This window comes from Artibeus jamaicensis, unplaced genomic scaffold (assembly GCF_021234435.1).
Source record: "Artibeus jamaicensis isolate MK-2021 breed Jamaican fruit bat unplaced genomic scaffold, CSHL_Jam_final contig_471, whole genome shotgun sequence".
NCBI lineage: Eukaryota > Metazoa > Chordata > Mammalia > Chiroptera > Phyllostomidae > Artibeus > Artibeus jamaicensis.
In genome coordinates this window covers 1,726,155-1,749,796 of record NW_026521850.1, presented here as the reverse complement: position 1 = coordinate 1,749,796, position 23,642 = coordinate 1,726,155, and the positions used below count along the sequence as shown (strand labels likewise).

The window sequence follows — 23,642 nt, the reverse complement described above, 5'->3', positions numbered from 1 at the left end:
AGTGTGGATGGACGAGCTCAGGCCGGACCTGCGGCTCCCGGCCCGCCCAGCCCTCTGACCCAGAACTGGGGCCCGGGAACCTGCATGTTTAGGGGGCCCAGAGGGACCCTCACACCCACCTACACTGGCTCTGAGCCACCAATTGGCTGGACTCGGTCCCGGTCGTCTGCGGGGACATTGCCATCCGGGTTCAGGGCCTTCAGTCTCTGCCTCCGCGGCCCCCACCATGTGTGTCACCGTCCCTGTCTGTCTGCACGGAGTGGGAAGGACATTTGGGGTGACGATGCTTTGATGGGCCTGTACACCTTGTCCTGGTGGACCTGCCTGCCCCAGAGAGGCCAGCCGCGCCACCCAAGGGGAAGTCCCTGTCCCCACCCCTCCCCCCTCCCCAGGAGAGCTGGTGGCAGCCCTATCTCTTTGGTTCCCGTATCTGTCAGATCTGGGGCGCCCCAGGGCGGGCAGGGCGTCTGGAACCCGAGGGGACTCAGCCAGGCTTGCCACCCAGGCCAGGGCACCACGAGCAGCTGGGCTTTCTGCAGCTCTCGAAGATGCAGGGGGAGTCTCCCCGACTTTCCGTGTGCCCCCCAAAGGAAGTGCGCTGAGGGACCGTCACTGTCGGCCCGAGGGACCGGATTGGAGCCCGGTGCTCCCAGATGCCGGGGACAGGACGGCGCCGCGAGGAAGCAGAAGGCGTCCCCTGCTGCCACCTCCCTTTCTGTGTGCGGGGGACGCTAGTCACTCCCAGGGGAGGCTGCCCAGGGAGAGGATGTGTCGGTGGCCCTCGGCCCGAAAGCGGGGAGCTGGGACCACAGGCCTCTGCTGCTCTCGGTCTGGGGGCCAGAGGTCCCAGATCAGGCGTCTTCCCTGCAGGCGCCTGCGTCCGCCCGTGTCACGGAGCCTCCACCAGCACTTGTGGTCTCCGACATCCTCCCCCAGGTCTCTCCTCTTCTCCTTTGTCTTTCTAATCCTCCCCCCCGTGTTTGTTGATTTTAGAGAGAGAGGAAGGGGGAGAGAGAGAGAAGCATCGGTGGGTTGCCTCCCATACGACATGCCCCGACCGGGGATCGAACCTGTACCTTTTGTTGCCCAGGATGACTCTCCAACCCACTGAGCCGCTCAGCCGGGGCTCTCAGTGTCCTACCAGGTCACCAGTCCCATTGGACTGAAACCCACCCCACTCCAGCGTGACCTCATTTTAACGAACTGCATGGGCGATGACCTCATTTCCAAATAAGGTCACATTCGAAGGTCCTGGGGGCTCCGCCGCAGGCCGGTGAACTTGGGGGCACGATCCCACACGACTCTGGGGAGAGCCAGGGTGGAGCCCCGAGCCGTGGGCTCCGTGTCAGAGCTAAGCACCTCTTCTCCCCGCTCCCCGCGCCTCAGCAGGGCTGGCCCTCGTTTCCTGGGTTAACCCCTCGGTGCTGGGTTCTCGGGGGAGGGACCATGGCGCACCCCGCCCCCACTCAGGCGTCCTGACATCTCCGCGCCCTCAGTGCACACCCTGGTGCCACCCCACGGAAGCCTGTCCTTGTCACGCAGCCCTTCCCTGCGTGACGCGGCCAGCCGAGGCTGCGAGGCCCAGCCTTCACACTCAGTGCAGGGTATTTTCAGCCGAGCGAGAAACGCCTCCGTGACCCCAAAGAAGAGAGATCGCTGCACGTGGCCCCCGTTACTGAGCCTGCTTCTGTGCGGCCCGCCTCACTCTGGGCCGCGGAGAGGGAGGCTCGTCTGCACCTTCGAGGCTGAGACGCACCTGCTCAGGCCGAGAGCATCTGCAGTCCCGGCGTCGGGCCGGGCGGAGGGGGACCAGTGTGTCTCGGGTTGGCAGGGGGCGTTCGGCACGTGCTCGGGGCCACAGCCGCCTTCCGTCTGACAGAAGCCCGGACACAGAGGCTGCGGGGCAGGACCCCTGCAGGGAGGGCCTGCATGCTGGGCGAGAGGCTGCCTGGTGTGGGGGTCACCTTGGACCCCCTGCCGGCAGGTGCAGATCCCAACCAAGAGGAGGCCCGGGGGCACCAGGGCGACACGTGGCACCCGCCATTTCCCCCCTGGCCCGAGGAGGCAGGGCGGTTTGCAGGCGTCTGTCTGGTGGCCATTCACTCCTGGACAGTCCGCAGTGGCCTGTCTGTGTCACCCTGGCTTCATGTCCGTCTCCCTGGAGCTTTGAAAGGCTTAGATCCCACCCCCGATTGTAAAGGGGTGGCTGGCGCTGGGCTGTCCCAAGGCCCCTGGGCGGTGAAAAGTGCCACCGGGTTGAAGGCCCGGGGGGTCCCTCTGCTCTCCGGACATTCTGCTGAAGCCTCAGACCCAGGAAATCCAGAACGTTTGTCCCAAGGGCAGCCCTCCTGAGACCCCCTCCCGGGCAGCCCAGTAACAGTCCCTGAAGCAGAAGCCAGGGCATCTCCTCTTCCTGCTGCCCAACCCACTCCCCACATCCACAGCGCCTTCCGGTCAGGGCTAGCTGCGCCCCTATTCTAGCTGCAGCCCCCTCGGGCCCCCCAGGTGCTGCCCTGCTCCTGGCCCCGCCCCACCCTGGCTGGCCCTGACCCCCTGCCCCTCCCCAACACCGGTCTGGTTTTCAGGACTCAGCTTGGAAGCCGCCTCCCGGGGAGAACCCCCCTGATGCCCTCAGACAGGGTCATGCTCCGGGTCACCCCGAGGTGCCCATCTGCCTCCCTGAGGGCTCAGGGCTGGGAGCACCTCTTTCCCAGCACCCGGCAGGGATGGGACATTTCCTGGGTGGACAGAGGATGGGACACAGTGGGCAAAGTTTGACCCCAGAAACCCAGGGGCGGCTTCGAGGTCAGGTAGGGAAGCCGCAGACTCGAGCAGGAGGGCCAGCCGGTCCTCTGCTTCCCACAGATCCCTGCGGGGCACTGAGCCCTCCCGGCCACTCTATGGCCACACCCATGGCCACAGCCCCGGGCAACCATCTCAGCTAAACCTCGGCTGGTTTCCCACACACCTGGTCTTCCATCTGGAACTCTCTCTGGGGGCCGGTGACCTCCCCGGCAGCCTTTAACTGTTGGTTTCCTGGGGCGCGTAAAACCCCACAAAGGAGCATGAAGCTCCAGGAACGCCTTGCCGTTCCTCACTGTCCCTGTGTCTCAAAGCCCAGCTGCGGCTGCAGGAGACGGGGCCTGGGATTGTCCTCAGAAGGCCCGGACGGGGGTCCCTCCTCTGCCCACAGAGGCCTGGCCGAGAAAGGAAGCGGAGGACCAGGACAGGGTGGCGGGCGGAGGGCTGGGGTCACGCCCACGGAGGTCAGGCCGAGCCGGGCACCGCCCAGCTGTCTGGGGCAGGAGGCGCCTCTGCCGGCTTCACAGGACCCCGGGGGCTGCTGCGGGGACTGAGGATCCTTTCTGCCCGAGATTTTCTATTTCTGCATTAGAGGCTCTTGCTCCACAGGAAGGAGCAGAGCCTTCCTCCCCCTCCCCCTCAGGTCACCTGATTCAGCACATGAAAATACAGGGTGTCTGTGTAAAACTTAATTCTAGATAAACAACAAGTAATTTTTCAGTATAAGTGTGTCCCGTATAATATTTAAAACACACCTGCCCGAAACAGTTAAGGTTATCTGACAAAGAAGTCACAGGGAGTTCTGTGAGTGGTGGCCCTTCCCCCAGCACCCAGCACACCCCCCTGACGGCCCCAAGGTCCCCTCCAGAGGGCGCTCAGGGGCCTCGCAGCTCTGCTTGGAAATGACCCTGGCCCTCGCCAGACTAACTGCCCACCGAGGAAGCAACCCCAGAGGGCCTCATTGAGCTTTCAAGAGCCAAATAGCCCTTTGGTGGCAGAAAAAGAATACAGCTAGGTCTCCCGACCTACCCACTACCCATCCGTCCATCCCTGCATCCCTCAGTGAATCCATCCTCCATCCACCCATCCACTGTCCATCCATCCGAGTGCGCAGCCAGCAAACGTTCATTCAGAACCGCCAGGCTCTGGCTGTTGTGTGGCTTCTGGGAAACCGGAAGAAAACAAGATGGAGCCGACATCTCCTGGGGGCTCACGAGTGTTCGGAGGAGCAGACTCCAGCCTCGTCCCCGCCCAGCCAGCACATGTCCTGGGGAGGGCGCTCTAATCTAAGGGGCTGTGGAGGAGGGCCCTGGGAGCCCCACCAAGAGTCCCACTCTGGTGGTCCCGGGGTTTGTCCTGAGGAAGAACAGGGCATTTGCTAAGGAACATGGACACGGGCAAGACCCTCCAGGCTGCAGGGGACGGCGGAGCGCTCGGCGCTGAGAGAGGTCGAGACTCAGTGAGCCTTCCGTTCCTCGGCCGCGTTGGCTCCGCCGTCGTTGGCGCTGCATCACTGACATTTTTAGGGTTTGGCGGCAGCCCTGGCTTCCGCCCACCAGACGCCGGCAGACGCTGTGACAAACAAAAATTTCTAGACATTTCGGGTGGCCCTTGGGGGGCTCAGTGGCCCCGTTGGATGCTAGAGAGGAAGAGACTCAAGTGCAGCCCTTCCCCTCAGGGCCTCATGTCCCTCCCAGAGGCTCCGCTGGGGGGCGGGTGGGCGTGGAGGGAGGTCGGCCACCGGGCACCCTCCACCGCAACTGCATCGAAGTTTCTACAAGCCAGCGCCTTGGAAATACAAAACTGTTTGCAAAGAGTTAACAATACGAATTAGGCTGCTACTCTTAAACACATATATCAGTAATATATATGGGTGTGTACACAAACAGTCAACAGCATATTGAATTTTCGCACTGTTTATCTAGCGTAATTTGCAGTGGGTCTGGATTTGATTAAATGCCGCCGTCTTTTGCGTAAGAGTCACATAAGTAAACAGAAAAATCATTCGCGGTCCAGTGCCCCACGAAGAATTAATCTCGGGCCTCCCCCGGGCGCGCATGTTGCGTGGCGGGGGCCATGCGGCTGGCCGGACATGGGGAGGGGGGGACGGTGCCATCAGAGGCCCGTGGCGAGCTAGTCTCTCCATTTTAATAAGATGGAAGCTTCCAGAATTCTCTGCAAATGTGCAGATTAAAAACTCCCGTTGATGGTTTTTTAATCAAATAAATCTTGCAGGAGTTTCAAAATAACAAATTATTCTGTACACTGTAGATGGGAGGCTTCTCTGGGGAAATTATTTTCTTAGTTATGACATTACAGCGTTTGAAAGCCAGCCCTGGGCAGGGCGTAGGCCCCGCCCCTCAGGCCCCCCTCACACACCCAGCGCAGCTCTGGCTCAGTGGGGGGCGGGGCTGGCAAGGAGGGGTCCCTTTCCCTGTGAGCCTGGCTCCGGGAGCTGGGGCTGGGCTGGAGCAGCCCCTCCCCCATCCAGCGGAGGCCTGGCCCCTCCCCCCCACCTGCCTGGTGGCCCAGGTCTGTGCCCAGACCCAGAGACAGAGAAAGGGAAAGCACCCCTCCCCCCGGAACCCCCAGGGAAAGGCCCATTACCACGTGGGGGGCCGAGCGCTCTGGGGAGGGGATCACTCGGGTTCGCTCCCCTGTGTCTGCTTCCTGGGGCCACCGTCACGGGTGACTTACGACAAACAGAGTTTTGTTCTCACCCAGTTCTGGAGGTCGGAAACCCTCAATCCAGGCGTCCCGGGGCCACGCTCCGTCCACCGGCTCCAGCGCGGGCCCTTGCCACTGGGGAGTTCCGACCCCGAAAACGCCCACAGGCCCTGAGCCTCCACCACACCACCTCCCCTGGGAAGCCCTCCCAGTCTCTCTCTCTCTTTAAACATTTTAAAATTTATTTATTGACTTGAGAGTGGGAGAAACACCGAGTTGTTCCACTTATCGATGCATTCACTGGTTGCTTCTTGTATGTGCCCTGACGCGGGATTGAACCCACAACCTCGGTGTGTTAGGATGCGGCGCCAACCCCCTGAGCGGCCCGGCCGGGGCTCCCAGTCTCCTGCAGGTGGGTTTGCCCCTCTCTGGTCTGGATCTCGAGGCCCCTCCCTCCGCACACATGGGAACCGCACGCCAGGCCTCCGCCCAGGCAGCGTAAGGCGGCGCCAGCTGGGGCAGGGGTGGCCGGGTGCCCCCGGCCAGGGGGCTGCTCCCGCCTTGAGCATGTGGCCGGGATTCACCAGTGGCTGCCTCGGGGTTTCTGTCTCTACTGTCCACGCCGACTGTGACGAGCCGCGCGGTGACCGCCCCATAGCCAGGCCCCATGCCCTCTGCTCCCGCTCCCCCGTGCCCATCCCCGCATCTGGTTGTCCTCATTGCCTCAGCCAGATGGTGCCTGAGCCGACTCCCCACGTGTCCTTATCGGTCAGCTCCAGGATTCGGACTCGTCATGCTCCTTAGCAGGCCACCGTCCGGGGTCAGTGCCTGGATGACCAGGACAGAGCGCGCTGTCCTTGCCCACAGAGCAGGCTGACCATGGGTGACCACGCCCCACCTGTCCCAGGCTCCGTCCCAGCTCAGAAAAATCCGGCTCCTTAAGGCGGGTCCCCCCAGCCCTGCCTGCTGGGCGCCCCACTCAGTGTGCTCCGGGGACCCTCTCTGGAGCAAAGCCTCCCGTCCCCCACCTCTCCAGGCCCCCCTCCTGCACCCGGCTTGTCGTTCCCACGTGCACCTTACAGGCTGTCTTCTTGGAAAACGAACTCCCTCCCATTTCTTACCATTCCTGCCTCTTTCCCTCCCCCTGCCCCTGTTCCTACCTGCCCCCCACCTCCCACCCTCCAGTCTCCCCCAAGCCCCCCAAGGTGTCCCATCCATCCACCGCATTCTTTCCCACCTGGCACCTGGCAGGGATTCGGTGAATCCCTGCTATCTTTGGGGTCCCTCAGGAACGAACAAAACTGGCATTGCAAAGTGCTGACCGAGAGGGGGTCAGGGTGGGCCCAGGGCCAGGCCAAGAGGAGCCCCTCCTAACCGGTCTGCGGGGGGCTGAGTCCCCCCTGCACAGGCCCCCCGGCCCTGCCGGGAAGACGGCTGGGCTCCCTCATCTGCCCTTCTGCTCCCGGAGCTCGGATCCCGAGGGAAAAGAGAGGCTCCAATTTGCTAAAACACCCGATTGATCTGGCTCCGTTCACTGCAGCGTGAGTCATTTTAATTAACACCTTCTGATACAACTGGAGATGAATTTTGCAAACATTAGCAGCTTCGGGGTCTGGGGGCCGTGCAGCCTGGAGGCTGGGCAGGGGGCGGGAAGCGGCTGTCTTTCTGAAGCGATGGAAGAGGGGCCTGCTGGGGTCCCAGGTGGTCTGCAGCGTTGTCTAGAAAGCCAGCCACCCTGCTCCTGGAAACTCAGGGGTTGGCCCCTCCGGCTGGGGACTTGGGGGTCAGCAGTCCCAGAGTCGGGTCTGGGAGTCGCTCCTCCTGGCGGGGGAGGGCGGGGCCCCACCTGGGCCGGCAGAGCGCAGACTGGTGCCAAAGCACAGAACACCCGCCTTCCCCCTGTGTGCAGTGACCCGATCCGGCAGGGCCCTGGGGACTTCTGCCACCAGCCGGCAGTGACAGCAAGATGCCGCCTCCGGCCACCTGGCTCCCACCCTGGGCCTGATGGAGGACTACAGGTGCGCCACAGCCCCTCCCCGTGGGGCGGCCGCTGCCGCGCCCGTGCCTGCGCCCACCTCTGGGCTCCTGCGGCTTTCTCGTGCACCTGCAACCAGGCAGCCTTTCATCAGCTGTCCTGGAGTGGGGACAGGCCGAGGGGGTCACGCTGCTCCTTTGACGCTGCACCAGGGGGAGGTGGCCCCTCTTCCCTGGCAGAGAAGGCTGGCTCCCTCCAGAGACTCATTTCTAACCCCAGGGCCCCTGCCCACGTCCTTCTGTTCTTCTTCTGGGGACCCTGATTCTGTCACTTTCCCCTGCACATTGTGCAGTGTCTCTGCCAGCAAGGGCTGTGCGCGCCAGGCGCCGTGGGCGTCATTTGGTGAAGGAGTTGAAATGTCACCTCGGAAGCCGGGTGCTGGGATGATCCGCAGTGACAGCTGGGAGCAGTGAGAACCGGGGCCCCTGCCCCCCGCCCCCCGAACCCACGTGCAAAACACGAGGGCACGGCTCGCATGCCCAGGTCGAGCCCCTCTGGCTCATCTCACGTGCAGAGGGACCGAGGTGAGCTGCACCTCCCCGCTGCTGAACCCCTGCGGCGAGAGCTCAGCCGCCCCCCGCCCTTCAGGTGGGCCCCCCCCCACCCCGGGACTGGAGAGAGGGCGAGCCAGGGCCGACAGCCACGCGCTGAGTCCCCACTCTGCCAAAGTCGCCAACCCGGGACTGTTCTGATGTGGGCGTGGGGTGGAGACGCATGCCCGGAGAGCGAGAGCGAAGGCAGCGCGGGTGAGAAGGCGTTTCCCCGGCAACAGTGCGGACTTCGCTAGGGCGCCGAGGGGCCTAGAGAAAGGAGAGCCAGTGTGTGGGGGGCAGCGGGCAAATCAAGGAAAGCTTCCTGGAAGAGGTGGCTTTCGCACCAGGGTTTGAAACAGTGACTGTTTTGTTTGCTTGCAGGGCTGTGGGTAAGTCGGGTGGTTCTGCTGGCCCCACCTGGGGCCCCTTGGCATTCGCAGGGTCCTGGCTGTTGGTGGTCCGGAGGGCCCCAGACAGCCTCACTCACACCTCTGGCGGTGGGGGCTGACTGTTGGCCCAGCCCTCAGTGTCTTGGGGCAGCGAGATGAGGGAGAGACCCGTCTATCCCACAGCTGGTCCCCCAACTCCTACTGGTCAGAGCAGGTCTCCAGGTCAGCCCAGAAATGGGGGCTGGGAAGCAGCCCGCACCCCTCAAGGAGGGAGCTGCAAAGCCACTGGAAGGGGGGCCTTGGGAGAAATCGTGCCCGTCTGTGCAGATGATTTAACACTCTGGGAAAAACTCAGGATAACGACCATCGGTGTCAGATGGGACCTTCTTGAGACTCTGGCTGAACCATGAAGTCGGGGGACAGCCCCTCTGCACCCCGTCCTGGGGAGTCAGCATGCTCCCTTCAGTGCGATTGTCACCCCCGTCCCACACCCAGCCGAGGGTCCCCCTCTGTGACAGCCCAACAGCCAACCCCTGCTCTCACCCTCCTCACCCGGGGGGCAGCGTTCGGGGCTCCAGGACTTGAGCCGGGTGGGGGACTGACTAGCTTCACAAACTGGAACAGGTGGAGAGTGAAGCGGCTGCGAAGCGGTGCTCTGCACCCCCGTCCCTGCCCCGCCCCAGGACGATTGGCCAGGGGCCCTTCTGTCGCCAGCCGTGGCAGACCCTACGCTGCCTGGGACAGACCCCTTCAGGCAGCCGGCTGCCCAGCTCCAGGAAGTGGCCAGCGCACGGACCCCTGCCCCCGCGGGGCTGCCCTACTGGCTCTGTGTGCTTCCGAGGCTGTGTCTTCAGATGCGTCAGTGCTGGGCTGTCCGAGCCGCCGTGGGGACGACTCCTGCATCGGAACCAGGTCCTGTGTGACCCTGGGGAGAGTTCCCTTGCGACCGTCTTTGTCTTATGTGACAAAGCTTTCTCAGGCTGAGGGTCAGCTTGCTGCTCCTGCCCTTGTCCATCTCCTTCCCGCCTGTTTCTGTTCGTGGGCACCTCCCTGGGCAGGTCCCGCACAGGTGGGCGCCCAGACACGCGGGCTTCCGGAACTCTCCGTGGACTCCGCCTGGGCCTCCCTGAACCCCCAGCTGCGTTCCCCTGGCTTTGCGAGAACTTGGCTCCTCCTGGCCTGTCTCGCTGCAACCTGGGAACGTTCTAGAACAAGCTGGGAGAGCCACAGGGCTTACCTCCTTTGTTCACATCGTTTGGGGCATGTTTATTTTGTTGTGAGATGTCTTTAGACCATGGTGGGTACAGTGTGTCTTTGTTTTTCGTTGAGGGTGTTTTTTGCTAGTTGTCTCAAGATGTTCTTATCGCTTCCTCTTGGCTGGAAGCCAGACGAGTTTTTAATTTGCTCCAGCCGAGAGAAGGTTTCTCTGGAAACACTTGTTCTGCAAATGTGCGTTCACTGCCGCCAATGCCCACTGTGGCCCGGCCCGGGGAGGTGGGCGGAGCAGGAAGCCGGTCAGGGCCGCTGCCCTCCGAGACCCGCCCGGCAGGTCTCGCAATTAACTCTTAAATTCCGGCTGTGAGGTAATGGGGGGCTGACAGCTGACTGAGTCCGAGCGGGTGGGGCCTCATCAATGCGATTACTGTGAGATGTACGCTTTTGGAAGGTGAGTTGTGAGGAGTGTGTGTGCGGAATTGGGTGGAGAGAGAAGGAGGTGGTCTAAAGGGGCCTCGGGTTCCCTGGATGGGACCCGGTCACCTCCCCTCGCCCCGTGGAGGCAGGGGGAGGGGCTTCTGCACCTCCTGCCCCCCGCAGGAGTCCCCCAGGGAGGTGCTGTCTGCCCCGGGGTGCAGCCAGACTGCTGGGTGCCGAGAACTGAAGAGCGAGACAGACAGACAAACAAGACACACCCACAGGATCAGAAGAGGCAGAGGAAGTTCTCGAGTGGGAGGGAGGATGAGCACTAAGGGGGGTAAAGGTGTCGGAGTCCGGAAACGGGCTGGGGGTGCACGAGGCTTGCTCTTGCACAGGGAGCCACGGCGGGGCTGTGGTCCAGGGGGGCGCCCAGGAGAGAAGCGGCCTCAGCACCCTTGGGCCGAGAATCAACCATCCCAGACCCAACTATCAGAGGGAAGCTGCCCAGGGGGCCTAGTGCCCCCCACGCCCTCCTTTCAGGTGGGGAAGCCGGGAATCAGCCATGGTTGCTCAGGGAGGCAAACTGGACACTCCAATGCCCCGAGGCCTTATCCCAAGTGTCCCTCCAACCTTTGCAGGCGGCCAGAGTGGTCCTGGGCAGGTGTGTCTGGAGGGGCTCTGTGCTCTTTGGGGGGGCTGCCGGGGTGGGGGTGGGGCCGCTGGGCGCCCGTGGGCACAGCGGACGCCGTGTGCATGGTTGGCCCCTCCTCCCCGCAGCTTTGCTGGGCCTGCCCTACACGCCCTGGGCCAGGACCAGGCGGCCGTCGCGGGGCCTCGCGGGCAGGAGCCGGGTCGTGAGTTGTCTGTTCTGGGGAGGCTTCGGGAGAGGCTGGACAACCATCGACTGGGAAGCCTGATTATTGTTTCATTAAGGATTGATTACACGTGTGGCTGGCCATTTAAATAATGGCCCTGCCGACACCGTTAATTGTTTGATAAACGGTCCTGCCTGGGGTCCTCCAGTTGTTGCCAGGGCTGCTCCGGAACCGCCGAGGGCCGGCCCTCCCCGCTGAGGGTCGGGAGAGTGGGGGAGAGAGCGCCCCTGGGCCGCACGGAAGGTCAGTGTGCAGGGCGTCGGGGTCAAAGGCACCAGGCCAAGCCGCCCAGACCCCCGGAGCCACGGGCCCGTGCCCAGTGGCCAAGAGCTGAGGGCGCTTTCGGCGTCTCCGTGAGGAACCGAACTTCAGTTTGATCAGACAGACGCTGTGTGCGGCTCAGCATCACCTCATTAGGAATGTGGGGTGATGGGGCTGATGGCCGGGGATGCCCCCCCCCCAGGCCCTGTGACCTCAGGGTGGCCCGGCCAGGACTGAACGGACGCCCGGCCTGTTGTCAGGGCCCTGGGTGAGGCAACCCTCAGGACACGCTGTTTGTTCGTTTGTTCGTTCCTTCTCAATCAGTGGGTACAGGTGGGTTCAGAGCAGGCCCAGCCCACACCTGCCCCCAGAATCTTGGTCAGCTGAGGCTGGAGGGCCGCCAGCAGTCGCCGCCGCCGGGGAGAGCCAGGCCTGGCAGAGAGCACCCAGGGGCGCTGACGGCAGGGGGTGTGGGGCGATGGTTGGAGAAGCCTTCACAGGGCCGAGGGGTGGGGGGCGCAGGGCAGTGCCGTTACCCACCCCCCCGCCCCTCCAGTGGTCCTGGTCGCCCAGCTTCCGGCACTTCCCTCAACTTGGTCTTTTCGTACAAAGGCGAGTGAGTGTCCCGTCGGTCACTGAGCAGAAGCTGGTAAGTGCACAGCCCCTGTTCCGAGCCAGATCCCGTCTGGTCTGGTCGGCCTGGCCGAGGCAGACAGGACAGTGAACTCGGGCAAGGCGCAGCAGGAGGGTGGGCTGCAGCCCCGCACAGCAGGCCGGCGGCTCTGGGGCTGGAATGCAGCCTCATCCCTCCTACCTCAGGGAGGTCGGACGAGGGGACGAGGGGACGAGGGAGGGGACGAGGGAGGGGACCAGTCAGGCTCTGATGTTCTGCCCAAATCTGGGTTTTGTCCTCTCCCCTCTCATGTCCTGTCCAGGGGGAGCAAATGCTGGCTTGTTTAGAAGTCTGCCCTCTGAGGTCGAGTAACAGAGGATCGTCCCAGGGGTGTCTTTTTCACTTGTAAGAAAAAGGAATCAGAATTTGACACTGCAGAACCTTAAAATACCGAGAAAGCAGAACTAGCAAAAATAAGGTTCCTCCCGGCAGCCCTTCCTCCCACAAGCAGCCAAACGACAGGTTCATCTGAGCAGCCTGGTTGGGGGGGTGGGCGCAGGGAGCGCGGTCCCGCTGCGGGGCTGGTCGCTCTGCCGTCACCGTCCCCCACTCCGGGAAGCTGTCAGCAGCTGCCCACGCCGGGCCCGGTGCCTGCCCACAGACACGCTTTTTATAACTGCAGGGGAGTTGGGAGCTGGGGAGAGGAGCCTCGGCCATCAGGAGGAAGTCTCACTTCGGGCAGCTGGGACGAGCCCAGGGAGTCCGAGGTTCAGTTTGCCGTTGCACGTGGAGGACTGAACGGCGGCGTGCTTGCTGGGAAAGGCTAGCATGGAGCTCTGCTGTCCCCTCCGGCATCCCCCAGGTGGGGACACTCGGCTGGGTCGCATCGGCGCCTTCCCCATCCTCTCAAGGGGGCTCTGAGAGAGGCCCCGTGCGGTCCCCGATCTTCTGGCTGACACCTCCGAGGCTCGGACGTGGGCTGTGGCTCAGGGAGGGGGGGCCTGTACCCCGTTGCCCTTCACCAGTGGACGACCCTTTGCTGCCCTTCCTGAGCTGGGACGCACTGGGCACAGCGGCCACTTTCAAGTCAGTGTGTCGGGCTCCGCAGCTGTCCCCCCGATCTGTCCTCATGGGGCCTCTCTAGAGCCCCCGAGACTGCCCACAGCCTCCTCCTCTCCCAGACAAGGACACGGCCCGGGTCCCCTGGCGGTGGGGACCCGCCCAGACCTCTGGTCCCACTGCTCACCGAGTCCTGGCCGGTGACCGCGGGGCAGGGCTGACCTGGAGCCCACGCTGGGTGGGGAGTGAAAGATGTGCGTGGAAAAGCAGTTCTTCACCAGCCGAGGCCTCAGCGCACTGAGCTCAGCTCGTCCATCTGGTTGCGTTGGGACCCCCGAGTGGCCTCCCATGAGCCAGCGGGCAGTCCCGTGGCAGGGAGCACGCGCCGTCTGGCTCCATGAACGTCATTTTCATGGTTCCCAGTCCGTTCGGACCGGCTCTTCTCACCGAGCAAAGAGCTGCTTCCCGCCCTGGAAGGGCCCGGGAACCACCTCCGCCTCCGGGAGCTGCAGGGGGTGCGGGCAGCGGGAGCAGAGCCTGAGGCTCGGAGACAGGCGGCCTCGGGCGTGGGACGGCCCCGCAGCCGCTTCCCCAGTTCCCCGCCTGCTCCTCACGGAGTCCGTCCTCGGAGGGACGAGGCTTTCGGTCAGCGGTTACCTCCACACACCGCATCCCCCCAGCCATGAGGGCCACGCGTGTTGGCCCAGCAGACTTGACCAGAGAGAGGCGCCTTCCTGCCTGCGTTCCCTCAGTCCCCCGCAGGACCTGCCAAGGGCTCTCACTGGGCCCGGCACAGACCTGGTCCAGGTTCAGGGAACCACGGGCCAGAGACCGGGCAGGGGGTGGCCTCCTGGATGCGTTCGAGTCCGACCCTGCTCTCAGTTCCCGGGGCCGTCCCCGCCTTCCCGGACCGGGGGTGCCCCAGGAGGTCGATGGCCCTGCTTGGCACTTGCCTGGGGCCTCTGTTTTGAATAAATGGACACACGAGGAGCCTACTCCACACCTGTCCTGAGGGGTGGTCCCCCGGGGCAGCCTTGTGCTCGGGGTGGGGTCGATCTGCCCCTGCTATGCCTCAGCCACGCTCTGTCCCAATGTCCCCTGGGCCCGCTCAGCACACAGCAGGCGTGGGCACGGTTTCTGTGAGAAGGAGGGGAGCAGGGCCGAGGGCAGTGTTGTGGCTGAGCGGTGTCCCCCAACCCTCTGTCGTCCTGACCCCCAGGACCACGGAGTGCAGCCGTGCGTGGACACTGGGTCTTCACGACAGGTCACTAAAGCCAGGCTAAGCGGGAGTGCCTCTACCAGCATGACCGATGTCCCCCACGAAAGGGAGAATTTGGACGCAGACAGAGCAGAGGGAAGACAGCTTTGTGAGGACACAGGGACAGGTCGGCCGTCTGCATGCCCAGGGGAGAGCCAGGAGGAGCCGGCCCTGCCCGGGCCTGGGTCTCGGGCGCCCAGCCTCCGGACGCGAGACCATGAGTGTCCGCTGTCCAGACCGCCGTCCCGGAGCTCGTGACCGCCGCCAAGCAGACCAAGGCGGAGGGCCCTGCGGAGGAGCGTGCCGGCCACGGCAGGGCTGGTAGATAAGAGGGGGTGAGGTCGGGAGGATCCGAGGGGGGCCCTGTCACCGGTCCCGGTGAGCACACCCCTGTGGCCTGGCCGCATGTCCAGCACCCAGGACCCCGGTCTGTCTCTAAAGCTGACTCACTGGGTCTCATTTTATTCCCACACCTGACACAGCGGCCTGTTCCCTCTCACCGCCGGCACTTGGCGCTGGGCGGCCAACCACCCCCATGCAGAGCGCCGTTCTCAGCAGGAGGGCCGCGCACAGACCGCTCCTCCCTCTAGTTCAGGCACCGGAGGGGGGAGTTGTGCCCCAGGATGAGTCAGAGGGAGAGTGTGGTGCGCATGTCTGAGCCTGTGGGTGTGTGCAGTGCGTGTGTGTGAGACCACGGGATGTGTGTGCAAGCATGTGAGACTGGGTGTGTGCAGTACATGTGTGTGAGGCTGTGGGATATATGTGCACATGTGTGAGACCATGGAGTGCACGCACATGTACGCGTGTGCAGGGCTGTGGGGTGTGTGTAAGAATGTGAGACTCTGTGTAGTACATGTGTGTGAGACCATGGGATGTGTGTGCAAGCATGTGAGACTGTGGGCATGTGCAGTGCTTGTGTGTGAGGCTGTGGGGTGTATGCACACGTGTGAGATCATGGCATAGATGCACATGTGCACTGTGGGCATGTGCAAACACACGTGAAACCACAGGATATGCACACAGGTGTGGACCATGGGGTGTGTGTACATGCACATGTGTGAGGGTGTGGGTGTGCACACACCTGAGATCATGGGATGTGTGTGCACATACACACATGTGTGAGGCTGGGAGGTGTGATTGCATGTGCATGTGCATGAGACCATGGGGTGTGTGCACACACATGTGAGACAGCGAGGTGCGGGTTTTTGCACATGACTCATGCCTGAGACGCCCTTGAGTGGCGGGGCCCATCTGCTGTGCCAGCTGCTCCCCACACCGGGGCTGACGACCCTGGGGGCCGGCTCTGAGCTCAGCCACCTCTGCCCGATCAGGGGTAAGGGACTTGACTTGTCTGGGCCTCAGTGTCCCTGCCTGGGAAGGGGACGATGGCCTCGTCACAGCTGTAGAAAGTGCCCAGTGCCGTGCTGTGCCATGCCGACCGTGCCGACCGTGGCTGGCAGCGCCGTCCTTCCCAGGCCCCCACTGGCCGTTCCTCCGATGAGCCCTCGAGGTGGCGGCAGACCCGAGCTCAGGCTCCCGTTATGCGGAGGGAGAAGTGAGGGTCGGCGACGTCGAGGGGAGCACCGAGCCGAGCTGGACCCGGGGGTGGGGCTCCGGTGTCAGACACGCCGACCTGCAGGGGGCAGGACGGACCCTCTGAGGGGGTGACCGGGAGCCTGGAAGCTCCCACGGCTGTGCGAGGCCGACACAGTGTCTAAGGGGAGACGAGCTTCCTGCCGTTCTGAGTCAGCCCATGCCCGGCTGTGGTGGGGTTCCGTCAGTGATCCGCCCGGGCCACGTTGATGCCCAGAACTGCCCTTCCAGCACTGGGCCCTGGGTCAGTCCCAGGTGTGGTGGCAGTTCAGGCCCACTGTCACCTGTCTGCTGGTGTGTCTTGCGGGTGTGGGTGGCAGCTGCCGTGTCCCCCGGGCTCCGTCCCGGGGTCTGCATCTCCTGGGCTGGGCATGCCCCCGATGAGGGGGCGGGGCTGCTCCGGCAGGGTGCTCTGTGGGAGCTGCGGCTGAGGAGCAAAGCTGTGCCCCAGCAGCTCCCACGGCCCCTCTTTCCCGACCGGCTGGCCGCCCTGCTGGCATCAGGCTCCGCTGCAGGCTCAGGAGCGACAGCCTCCCGTGGACCGTGCCACTGGCTCCAGCCACTGCATCAGGCCGGTCCCTGTAATCAGCTCTTTAGATCCATCTCCTGGCGGCTCTGCTCTCTGATCAAAGCTGCCAGCCAGTCTCGGCCCTACACAGTGAGACCCTGTCCCCGTTGCCGAGGACAACAAAGAAGCTCTGTGGTGCGTGGCGGTCCCCAGCAGGGTGGTGACGTTGTCTGCAGCCAGCCAGCTCAGCCACTGAAAGAATCGCACGAGGACCCCCATGCAGTTCAGAGAACCGGCCCCGCCCTTCAGACCACCCAGGCCAGGCCCTGCCTGCGGGACAGGCCGCTGAGCCGTGGCCCACCCACCGTGACAGGTCCAGCCAGCGACAGTGCCCTGCACATCTGCTCGTGTGACCCACTTAAACTCATGGCCCAGGAACATGTCCAGGGCGGTATTTCCAACTGTCCTTCCGTTTGTCAATGGCCTCTTAACACCAGAACGGAGGCCGGGACTCTCAGAGCAAAGGTCGGACGTCCGCTGGGGAAGGCCCTCCTGCTGCGGGCCTGGACCAGGGGCCGTGTGGGGGACCTTGGGGACTGGAGGATGGGCTGTGTTGGTATCCACTGGTCAGACCTGCTGGTGTCCGGCTGCTCAGTCATCAAGGGAATGGAGGGAGGGGACCCTGGCAGTTCTCAGGGATCCAAGAACTAGGGGGTGAATAATAATAATCCTGTCCTGAGCACTGAGAGAATATTATTTACAGCCTCACACTGCCACCACCGTGGGGATGCCAACCAGGCCGTGTCTCATGGACCACCGTCTGTCTCCCCCACCCCCCACCCCCCACCCCCGGGAAGGAAGGTGCTGGAACCGAGCGGACTGGGCTTTGTCTGCTCGGTGTCCGAGGCCTCGAGCGGCCACCGGACGTGGGGCATGGCTCGAGGTGACCCGGCCCGATGAGGCTGGAGCTGCCACCAGAGGCTTCGTGCAGGAGGCGACCCCATGGGTCTCACTTAGCTCCTCCTAGTCTGCACCAGAGGACGGGGCAGGGGGGCACGCCTGACTCAGTTTCCCTGCACCTGGCACTTCCGGCTCGGCGGGCGGGGGTGGGGGTGCAGAGATGATCGACGGTCAGCCAGGAAGAACCTTGCCCCTGAGAAGTACCCTCCCACTCCCGAGACCGATCGTCCCAGGACATCTGCCCCACAGCTGTGTGGGGACTTAATTACCGACGGGCAACCCAGTGAGCTTGCTCGACCCCCTCAGGAGGGACGGGGCCCCTTAGGGCCGGCGGCAGACTCTGGGCAGAGATGGACGCTGTGCGCCACACGGGGAAGCGTGAGGGGCGGACGGAGCAAAGCCCCTCAGACGCCGCGGCCTCCTGGCCCCGATGGGGGCGGTGCCTGGGGGGACCCAGGCTCTCAGGCTGCTGTGGGGGGGTGGAAACCGTCTCCTCCCTGGCCAGCAGCTGGGTGTGCTCTGCCCCTCTGGAAACCTGTTCCAAAGGAGGGGTCAGTGGATGGAACCCCCTTGTCTCAGTGTGGAGTTCCCACTAACTCCTACAGGTGGTCCCAAGGGGAATTGGTGGGGGGTGAGCTGTCCCTGTTGACGTTTCCTGAGGCCCCCACTCTTTCCTGTCTGGGGCTGTCCCAGGTACCTGTGGCCAAAGTCCTCACACTGTCGCTGACAAGTGAGTGACCTCCCACCACGTGATCTGCAGGCCAGAAGGGCCCACAGAGCGTATGGGGACAGTCCCCGTTTGTGCCGGTGGACGTCCCACATCACCCGGGGAACTTCTGGGGCCCCGCCCCTCTCTGGTGTCTTGTTGTCCGGTTGGAGGCCAGAGAGGCAGAGACCAGGGAGACCACGGGGAGGGCCCTCCGGGACCACACCCACCGGGAGCACCGGCAACATGCCCAGCTCACACTGGAGGACGGGCCCGGGCAGAGTCCCAGAACCCCGAACGCCCCCTGCAGACCCTGCTCCCCTAGTCAAAGGAGAGGGGGCATCAGCCTGGGCCTGGGGACATCCCTCCTCATCCCCCCCCAGTGAGTAGCGGTGCGCCTTCCAAAGTCGGGGGGCCTTTCCGGGAAGGTTAAGCTCAGCGATCGTTAAGAGGGGACGTGAATTATTTTAATCAAGTGATCTCTGGCATCCCCTGAGCTGAGCCAAACCAGAGAGATCTCGCTGGAGGAAGCAAAACTAATTTGAAATCTGAGCCTCCCAGGAGAGTGCCCCTTGGGGACGCTGGGTGGGGGGACAGCGCCGGGATCTGGAAAACCAGGGTCTTCCTCCTGCAAAGCTGCAGTCGGAGCCCTTCCATCGCCTCAGGCCCCTCCCCCCACCCAGCTTTAGAGACGAGGAGATGGTGAGGTTATTGGTACTGGGCACGCAGGGGTAGCTCCTCCTGCCACGTCTTCCGTCGCGGGGTTGACACCTACCTGTGGAAGGTTGATGTGGGGGGGGCTCCTTTCTGCAGCCCCTGGTGTCCGAAAGCGTGCCCAGCTGACCTCCAGGGCCACTCCTGCCATGGACAAGCTCCCAGGGACCAGGGCAGCCGAGATGTCCTCTCCTTGCCGTCTGCACAGGTCAAGGGGAGGTGGGGGGCCTCTGGGTCCTGTTCCTGCGGGGGAGGAGCTGAAGCGTCCAGACGTCTGGGCTGCCCTGGACCTGGGACAACATCCACTGGGCGGGGGGCTGTTGTGACCGCTTCCCCACATCCCTTAGGAGTTCGTGTTGGAGTGGGGACCCTGCGGTGGCCAACATTGAAGCATGTGTGACCCCAAATGTCAGCTGAGCTGCTTGGGGCCAGCCGTCCTTGATAGAGGAGGTCCTTGAGAGGCCAGGCCAGCAGGGGCTCTGGTTCCCACGAGGCGGTTCCTGTTTAACTGTGAACTCGGGTGGGGTTCGCATGCTTCAGACAAGCCACAGGCCACCCCCGGTTCTGTTTCACCTCATTCTTGGCGTTCCCTTCCAAAGTGTCTCTTCTTACGGCGCTGTGTGGGGAAACCACCCAAACGAAATGCGGGAGACACAGCCTGTAACTTCCTCACCCGACTCACTCAACTTGGAAATTTCCAGATGGAGCCTTGACTTTTAGTGACCCACCATCTGGTTTGCAAAGGACTAACGGGTTTCTGGGACATGGAAATTGCTGATATGGGGACAGTTCCAGGCAGAAGGAACCTGTTGGTCAGCCTGCTTGAGCCTTGCTCCCCTGTGCTGGTCCAGCAGTACAACCCCCATTTCCCTTCATCATGATGATTGGCTAGTACCCAGCCAATCAGAGGCTTCCCTGGGATTCTTCACTTGCAGTTGCTGGGTCGTGCTCTCTCCTCTCCCCAGACACAGAGCAGAATGGTACTGACTCCCCTTCGACCGTGGCTGGGTTTCCCTGCCTGCCAGAGAGCTGGCCTCTGTAAAAGGTGAGAAGGAACCCCAGCAGGGACCAGGCTTGCATGAGCCTGCAAACCTGCCCACTTGCCCTCAGCCGTCTTTTGTCACTGGGATGACAGGGAGTAGGGGTGCTGGGAGGATGGAAGGAAGCTCTGGGTGTCCAGGCCCTGTGTCCCCTCCACTGGGCAGAGAACCTGGTACAGCAGGTGAAGCCCGGGAGTGGGGGAGGGTAGGAGAAGGTGCTCACATGCAGTAAGTCTTTCCTTCCACCCAGTCGTCCTCCCGTGGCAATGCACGTCTGTGATTAGTTTTAGGCATCCCACCCGCACCCGAGCACGCTTCAGCAGGGCCGGTCCTGCCCTGACGTGAGGTTAAAGATGAAGCCCAGCCTGGCTGGCGTGGCTCGGTGGATTGAGCCAGTTCGATTCCCAGTCAGGGCACATGCCTGGGTTGCAGGCCAGGTCCCCAGTGGGGGGCATGTGAGAGGCAACTGCACCTTGATGTTAACCTCCCTCACTTTCTCCCTCCCTTCCCCTCTGTCTTAAAAAAAAAAGTTAAAAAAATTAAATTATAAAAAAAAGATGAAGCCCGCTGCTGTGAGCCAGTGTCGTGGGCAGCCGCGTCCACCCTTTCACGCAGAGTGACTGTTTGTGCCACAGCTTGGAGTGCGGAGCCCCAGGCGAGACCGTGTGCGTTCAACCTGGTGGCGGTCCCCGTGTGTGCCTTCTCCATGCCTGTCCCAGCCCAGTCTCGCCACACGCCTGCCAGGGGGCAGCGGCGTGTCCGTGAGACCAGAGGGGAGCGGACTATGACCAAAGACTGGTAGACGGGGCTGGGACTGGTTTTCCTGGGCAGAGAGCGTGTCTGCACTTCTGCAGTCTGTCCACAAGCTTTAGAAATGCACCTGACCCAAAGCCACCACACACACACGCACACACACGCATGCACACATACCCACGAACCCCTACTTCCTGACATTTTTTTCCCTGAGTTTCCAGAAGGTGACACTGACCTCTTGCCTGCGCTGCCCGGGGGGAGGACGGCAGCACAGGGTGCTCTCTCCCCGTGCTCTGGGGCTTCCAGGCTCGCGCTTAAGGTGTTAACACAGGACGCAGGCGAGCGGGGTCCTCCCGTGGAGCACTGTCTCGTGAGTCTGCGCGGGGCCGAGTCCTCCGGCCGAGGGCGGCAGGGGGCTGCGAGCAGACCACCTGCCTCCTGAGACATGAATTCCAATTTACTCTGACGCGGGCTACTCCCCTGCAAACGGCGGTCATCTGTCTTCGGGGGGCCTGGCAGGTGCTGCTCTGAGTGGGGTTATTATCCCCAGGAAATTGAAATGGGCCTGCGGGTGAGGGATGCTTCCCACGGAGCCCTGGGGACTGCGTGGCCCCGTGACCTCCAGGCCACCCAGAGCTGGGTTTCATCTCCCCTCTCCAAGCCGGGGGGTGGGGGGTGGGCACCAGCCCGGGGGCCGGGCAGAGAAGGGGCTGACGGGCTGGGGAGGAGAACTGGGCGTAGGGAAGGACGGGCAACGAGCGAGAACCACTGGGTGGAGCAGAACGCTGGGGTCTCCCAAACCCAGAGCAGGAGGCAGGAGGCACTTCCTTCCGGTCCCCAGGGTCACTCCTCCCCCCTGTCTAAGGAGCCACAGGCCAGAGCGGCCACCTTCTTCCCAGCACTCCCTCTCCCTTTCTTCAACAGTCGTACTGAGCCCTGGCTGCTGTGGCTCAGCGGACTGAGTGCCAGCCTGGGAACCAAAGGGTCGTCAGTTCGATTCCCAGTCAGGGCACACGCCTGGGTTGCAGGCCAGGTCCCCAGTAGGGAGCATGTGAGAGGCAACCACGCACTGATGTTTCCCTCCCTCTCTTCCCTGCTCTAAAAGTAGATAAAGAAAATCTTTAAAAAGAGCTATTTAAAAACTAAAACAGCCTCACTGAGATCCAGTTCACGTTGCGTAAAACCGCACACTCGCACGTGTGGAGCGCACGCACAGAGCTCCCACCCGCCCCCTCGTTCCAGTTGTAGGGTGTCTCCACCACCTCAGAAGAAACCCACGCACTTCAGCGGCCACCCCTCTGTCCCCCGTGCACCCTGTGGGCAGCCACACGCAGGGCGGGGGCACCGAAGAAGCGAGAGTCAAGGGCATGTGATGCTGGCCCCCCCCACACACACAGAGCGGCTTTCCAGTGGCCTGCGGAGGTTAGTGCATGACTAGTCGGGAAAGCAATGATGGCGTTTGGGAGCAGACAGGGTGGGGCGGTGGGCGGGGAGGGGAAGGGCCACGGCGGGACTTGGGGGCTGGCACTGTGCTCCTTCTCCTCCTGAGTGGGGGCCACATGAGGATAGAAACCTTACGTGGGCACATTCCTATTATACACTTTTGTGTGTATGTTATGTTCACAGGTAAACACGACTTTGAAAGAGAGCAGAGCCGGGGAGGCGGGCTATGGAGCATCTCCTGTGACCGCTGGGGTCCCTGACTCGGGAGCCGTGAGGAGGGGCCCCTGCAGTTCCCCCAACCCCGGGCTGACCCCATCCACACAGGTCCTGGGACGGCACTTCCCTTCCTCAGCAGACGGGTGTCTCACAACTGCAGGAAGACTCACAAGTTAGCCTAGTTTGTGTGATACAGGCCGTAGCATCGGGGCTTTCGTAGGAGGCAGTCTGGACGGGTTTGGTACTTTACAGCCTTGTGGTGGTTCGGGACTTGGCTGGGTGTTGGTAAAGTCTTGTAAGTCTGATTTTAGACGTGGCCCTGACGGACTCGGTCTTGTCCTGTTATGTGTCTGTTTCTAGGCTTTATTCTGGCCTTGGGGTTTCTCTGGGATGGGTGGGAGGCTTCCTGCGAGCCACGATTCTTGGCCCTCCCCCAGGTACTCCGTCCACGTGGGCGCTTTGCTGTGGTCACCACATCCCGTGCCTGCCAGGCGTTTTCTGCGTCTTCACTCTTTCTACCTGCTCCACGGCGCCCCCGGACCCACCTGCGTGCCTGAGACACAGGTCGCGCTGGAGCTCTGCCCCTGAGAGGCTGCCCCGGCTCCCGGCCGGCCCGCAGTGAATCTCCGGGTTTCTACTCCGAGGCCTCTGACCCTGGGCGTTCCTCTGTCTTTTGTTGGCCGTGAGGGCTGACCGAGGGGGCCTCTGAGCCTTGTCCATATTTATTTGTTTTCACAAGGACGTTCGGTTTGGTTGTGACCAGCAGCGGAAGTCCACACTTTGGGTTTGTCTGCTCGAGGTGTGCGAGTTCCCTCATCCCTGGAGTCTGTGCAGCTGGCATTTTTAAAATGGTCACTTCGTGTCCGTTTGAGGAACCAGTCACGCTCCTGGGGTTGGATGTGCTCGAAGACTCGTGTCTGCGATTTGGCAAGGAGCGCTTTTCTGCGCAAAGCTTTTCCGGCCTGTGGCATTTCCACTAGAAGTCAGCTCTGCAGGGAGCCTGCTGGTGGAACGAGAGGGGACGTCCCTCCTGACAGGGACACCGTTTGGGGAACCACCATTACCAAGCAGCAATTTCTTTTCGTTTTTTTAAAGTGTATTTTATTGATTATGCTATTACAGTTGTCCCATTTCCCCCCCTTTATTCCCCTCTGCCCTGCACCCCACCCTCTAGCATTCTCCCCCTTTAGTTCATGTCCATGGGTCCTACATATAAGTTCTTTGGCTTCTACATTTCCCACACTAACCTCCCCTGTTTATAGTCTACCTACCATTTATGCTTCCTGTTCCCTGTACCTTTTCCCCCTCCCTCCTCCTCCCTGCTGCTAACCCTCCACATGATCTCCATTTCTATGGTTCTGCTCCTGATCTAGCTGTTCCCTTAGTTTGTTTTTGTTTAGGTTCAGTTGTTGATAATTGTTTGTTGTCATTTTACTGTTCCTATTTTTTATCTTCTTCTGTTTCTTAGATAAGTTCCTTTAACATTTCATATAATAAGGGCTTGGTGAAGATGAACTTGACCTGATCTGGGAAGCACTTTATCTGCCCTGCTATTCTAAATGAAAGCTTTGCTGGATAGATC

The 23,642-nt window shown here is 62.4% G+C and overlaps 1 long non-coding RNA gene across 2 annotated transcripts in view; it reads left to right on the top strand.

Annotated features, from left to right (window-relative positions):
* The window catches only part of LOC128627823 (uncharacterized), a 56,485-nt gene extending 33,050 nt beyond the window's left edge, over positions 1–23,435 (top strand). The window contains exons 1-3 of one of the 2 annotated variants that reach the window (XR_008392116.1): positions 19,563–19,653; positions 21,644–21,823; positions 22,028–23,435. This is a non-coding gene — a long non-coding RNA (uncharacterized LOC128627823). Of the gene's footprint in view, positions 1–19,562; positions 19,654–21,643; positions 21,824–22,027 lie in introns of those variants that run through there. The other variant, XR_008392115.1, reaches the window with a different exon arrangement.
* Positions 23,436–23,642: the final 207 nt, after the last annotated feature.